Raw genomic sequence first — 5,601 nt, forward strand, 5'->3', positions numbered from 1 at the left:
TTTGGTTTTAGCTAGATTGACTCTGAGGCCCTTCGATTCTAATCCTTGTTTCCACACCTGAAACTTCTCCTCCAGTTCTGATAGCGACTCAGCAATTAGAGCAAGGTTATCAGCATAGAGGAGCTCCCAAGTGCATCCTGTCTTGAATTCCTCCGTTATTGCCTGGAGGACTATGATAAATAGGAGGGGACTGAGGACTGAACCTTGGTGGACCCCAACCTCTACCCGGAATTCTTCACTGTACTCGTTGCCAACCCTCACCTTACTAGCAGCGTCTCTATACATGGCTCGCACAGCTCTCACTAACCATTCATCTATCCCTAGTTTCCTCATTGACCACCAGATAAGGGATCGGGGGACCCTGTCAAAGGCTTTCTCCATGTCAACGAAAGCCAGGTACAGAGGTTTATCTTTGGCTAGGTATTTCTCCTGCAGCTGTCTTACCAGAAATATAGCATCAGTGGTGCTTTTCCCTGGCATGAACCCAAACTGCATCTCATCTAAACTGACTCTGTCTCTAATTAGTTGGGCTATGACCCTCTCCGTAACCTTCATCACCTGATCCAACGGCTTGATGCCTCTGTAGTTATTTGTATCTAGGGCGTCACCTTTACCTTTGTAGCAGTTGACTATTATGCTGCTACACCAGTCATTGGGTATGACTCCTTTGTGTATTACCTGATTAACTATACGGGTGACTAGGCTATAGCCGACACTACCAGATATTTTGAGCATCTCTGCAGTGATTCCTGATGGGCCTGGGGCTTTCCCTGTCTTCATGCTTCTAATTGACTTAACTACCAAGGAACTATCAACTCAGATAGCTGGTCCCTCTGTTGGGTTGACATTCGGCAGACTCTCTTTATCCCATTCATTTTCTTTATTCAGCAACCTTTCATAGTGGCATCTCAAAACCTCTCTCTTTGCATCCTCATTTAGCGCAAGTGAACCATCTTCCATGCGAACACACTTCTCTCCTACCACATCACGATTCTCTCTCACACACTGTCTTGTAACACAAAACACCTCCAGTCTTTGGTCCTCACGGCGCAGAACATTGGCAAATTTTTTCTTATCTGCTTCCCCTCTGGCTAAATAAACCTGTCTCCTAGCTTCTCTTTTGGCATATATATATATATAAATATATATATATATATATCTTTACACTTTTCTCTTTTACTTGTTTTAGTCATTTGACTGCGGCCATGCTGGAGCACCGCCCTTAGTCGAGCAAATCGACTCCGGGACTTATTCTTTGTAAGCCCAGTACTTATTCCATCGGTCTATTTTGCCGAACCGCTAAGTGACGGGGACGTAAACACACCAGCAATGCTAGGGGGACAAACACAGACACACAAACACACATATACATATATATATATTCTGGTAATATAATATATATATATGTAATGTATATATGTATATATATATATATATATATATATATATATATATAATATATATATATATATATAGGCACAGGAGTGGCTGTGTGGTAAGTAGCTTGCTTACCAACCACATGGTTCCGGGTTCAGTCCCACTGCGTGGCACCTTGGGCAAGTGTCTTCTGCTATAGCCCCGGGCCGACCAATGCCTTGTGAGTGGATTTGGTAGACGGAAACTGAAAGAAGCCTGTCGTATATATGTATATATATATATATATATGTATGTGTGTGTATATGTTTGTGTGTCTGTGTTTGTCCCCCTAGCATTGCTTGACAACCGATGCTGGTGTGTTTACGTCCCCTTCACTTAGCGGTCTGGCAAAAAGAAACCGATAGAATAAGTACTGGGCTTACAAAAGAATAAGTCCCAGGGTCAATTTGCTCGACTAAAGGCGATGCTCCAGTCAAATAACTGAAACTAATAAAAGAGTAAAAGAGATATATACATATACATTCACACACACATTTATACAAACATATATGCATGTATACATACATACATAAATATATATACCTAAGAAGCATCAGTTGTGGTGTGCAAGAGAGATGTTTGCGCTGGTATGGTCATGTGGCGAGAATGGATGAAGATAGTTGTGTGAAAAAGTGCCACACCCTAGCAGTTGAGGGAACCTGTGGAAGAGGCAGACCCAGGAAAACCTGGGACAAGGTGGTGAAGCACGACCTTCGAACTTTAGGTCTCACTGAGGAAATGACTAGAGACCGAGACTTTGGAAGTGTGCTGTGCGCGAGAAGACCCGGCAGGACAAGTGAGACCACAACCCGGGATGTGCCAGTCCACTTATGCATACCTTTCCTTCTGGGGACACAAAACTCTACTTGTGAAGACCTGCTGAGGCAACTGAAAATCGAAATCAATCAACATCAATGGAAATTGTAGCTGAGAAACCAGTGCTGGTGGCACGTGAGAAAACCATCCAAACGTGGCCGTTGCCAGTTCTGCTCCGACTGGCCTCGTGCCGGTGGCACGTAAAAATCATCCACTACACTCACGGAGTGGTTAGCATTAGGAAGGGCATCCAGCCATAGAAACATTGCCTGATCAGACTGAGCCTGGTGCAGCCTTCTGGCTTCCCAGACCTCAGTTGAACCGTCCAACCCATGCCAGCATGGAAAGCGGACGCTAAACGATGATGATGATGCATTGTATACCTTTCCTATTTTGGCTCAATGCCAGTCACACACATATACATATAAGCCTAAATATAGTGTTCTATGTATAGCTGACTTGGAGAGAACTCAATATAACCATAGAGTAACAATTTTGGAGGAGGATGGGGGTGTTATTGAAAAATTCAATACCTCACAATGGCTAGTAATTTCATTCCGTAACAATAAATATGTGAGTGTGTGTGTGTGTATGTGGGGGATTCGTGTGATAATTTGTGAGGAAATGAAATGATGTAATTGTGTTGTTACTGGCTTGTATCATGGTGTCTATAATAATATTCTTTCACTTGAGAGTTGAATTATGTTTTCTAGCTACAAATATTTCATAACTATAATCATTTAAAATCATATGAAATGATCATTTAAAATAAATGTAAATCTATAAATATTTATACAAAGCTGAATAAAAAAATCTAGTGTTTCTTTCAATGTAAAACAAAAGTTAAATTAGAAATTACCTGTGAATTATCACCTGCAAAATTGTTGCTAGTTGTTGCGGGGAAAGGAAGTGGAAACTTAGCAACAGAAATTCCCACTGACCAAACATCCATCCACCCACTCTCACATGCTGTCAACTTTCTGGCCTTGTGTTATTTACATATTACTAGCCATCATCATTGCCAACAATTTTGCACCAAATTACTTATATAGAGCAATCAATACGGATGTTTTTTTTTCTGTCTGACACTCTAGTTTTTGTTGACAATATGTAAAGAAAATGTGAAGGATGTATTGATTTCTTTTGAATTAGACAAGATGCTTGATTCTGTAAGAGAGGAGTTTGCAATACTAAAATTATCTTTGTTTGTTATTGTTACTTATTTTATGATAAATATGTGGTTTGGTGGATGGTTGATTACTTAAACCAGTTTGCATGGGACTTAAATGTAGCTGGTAAGTTAATATTGGTGTACCTATGAATAAAATAGACAAAGCAAAGGTATTTATTTGCTATTTATAATAACACTTCTGCTCTAAAACATCATCACCATCTTTTCTCTTTCTCCTCTCTCTCTCTCTCTCTCTCTCTCTCTTCTCGCCAACTGGAGTAATCTGGAGTATCTACAGCAAGATACTTGTTTCTGTCCTTCCATCATAGAAAATAGAGAGAAGAATCAACTTCAGTGCTAGACTGGTTCTTTATTTATTTCTCCTGAAAGAAGAAAGGCAAAGCAGGCCTCAGCAGGAATTGAATGCACAGAGCCAGAGCAAATACTGTCAAGCATTATATTTCACATTCTAATGAACCTGCCAACTTAATTGTTCAATATATGCATCTTTTATTTAAGAGAGTAGAGTGAAATTTGAGGGAGATTTGGTTGCTATTTCTCACAAGTTAAGCGACCATGTTTAGGCTCCTTCATTGGCTGACATATTGTCAACAAAAACTAAACCTCTCATCACCCAGCACAAAGACACCTCCCTCAATACCACACCACCTCTCTCAGCAGAGGGGTTTTTGTTTTGCAAGTTACTTGGTGACCTCACTGGTGCTGGAGCCACATAAAAAGACACCAGTATACTCTGTAAACTGACTCACATTAGGAAGGGCATTCAGCTATAGAAACCATGCCAAAGCAGACAGTAGAGCTTAGTTTAATCCTTGGGCCTTGCCACCTCCTGTCAAACCATGCAACCCATGCCAACAAGAAAAATGGATGTTAAATGATGATGATGATGATGATGATTACTTCAAGCATTTTTTCACTGCCATTATGAAAAGTCATTGTAAAAACTGATTTGGGTGGGGAGCACAGGCTTGGCCACATGGAGACTCTCTGTTGGGTCGACATTTGGCAGACTCTCTTTATCCCATATATTCATCCTCATCACTATCATCATTATTTAAAATCCACCTTTCTATACTTGGTGGGGCAGATATTCAATGGCTGGATGCCCTGTTTGTTGCCCACTTTCACCTGTTTCCAAGAAAGGTTACATTTTAAGTATTTCACAGAAGACTAAAAGCAAAAAAAATGGATCAATGAGAACAAGAGAAGACATGTGGGATAAAGAGTCACTCAAGAGGTCACAGGATGTGTGATGAAAGAGCTTTGACAAAGAAACAATTACAATAATAATGAAGCTGAAGTAAAGACCAAACATACAGTGCATGTGTTGAAATGGCAAAATATGACCAGTCAACAAGGGTGACATAATGACAGTTTCAGGTTTCATCTTATTGCATGTCACTTTGGGCAAGCATCTGACGACAATGATGACAACTGCCATGCCTTGAGAACTAAGACAAAATCAGCTGAATTAATCCTTTTAATCCTAATCCTTTCAGGAGGATTGGTATTAAGAGTTCTGGTTCTGGTTACTCTCTTTTACTTGTTTCAGTCATTTGACTGAAGCCATGCTGGAGCACCTCCTTTAGTCGAGCAAATCGACCCCAGGAATTATCCTTTGTAAGCCTAGTACTTATTCTCTCAGTCTCTTTTGCTGAACTGCTAAGTTACGGGGATGTAAACACACCAGCATCGATTGTCAAGCGATGTTGGGGGCACGCAGACACACAAACATATACACACACACACATACACACACATATATTTATATACATATATACGACAGGCTTCTTTCAGTTTCCGTCTACCAAATCCACTCACAAGGCTTTGGTTGGCCCAGGGCTATAGCAGAAGACACTTGCCCAAGATGCCACGCAGTGGGGCCGAACCTGGAACCATGTTGTCATACAAAATGTATTTTAAAGCAATAATATTTCAATTCAAACCTTTCATCATAATTTTATGTAAGAATTTTTTGTTAACTTATGATTCAAGCACCTGATTAATGATGATTTAATCCAAACTCCTGATTAATGATGAAAAATGTGATTTTGCTAAATAAATCCTATCAAATTCTTGATTAATTTCCGAATTAATTAATATACATTGACATTATATTTTACTTAATTATGATCACTAAAGGGTTGCAGTAAACTTGAGTATTGTTTCATCATCAT

The 5,601-nt window shown here is 39.9% G+C and overlaps 1 long non-coding RNA gene across 1 annotated transcript in view; it reads left to right on the top strand.

The window, feature by feature from the left end:
- LOC118762666 overlaps window positions 1–4,767 on the top strand; it is a 25,773-nt gene extending 21,006 nt beyond the window's left edge. The window contains exon 3 of the long non-coding RNA XR_004998433.1: window positions 4,631–4,767. This is a non-coding gene — a long non-coding RNA (uncharacterized LOC118762666). The remainder of the gene's footprint in view (window positions 1–4,630) is intronic.
- Window positions 4,768–5,601: the final 834 nt, after the last annotated feature.

This window comes from Octopus sinensis, linkage group LG3 (genome assembly GCF_006345805.1).
Source record: "Octopus sinensis linkage group LG3, ASM634580v1, whole genome shotgun sequence".
Classification (NCBI taxonomy): domain Eukaryota; kingdom Metazoa; phylum Mollusca; class Cephalopoda; order Octopoda; family Octopodidae; genus Octopus; species Octopus sinensis.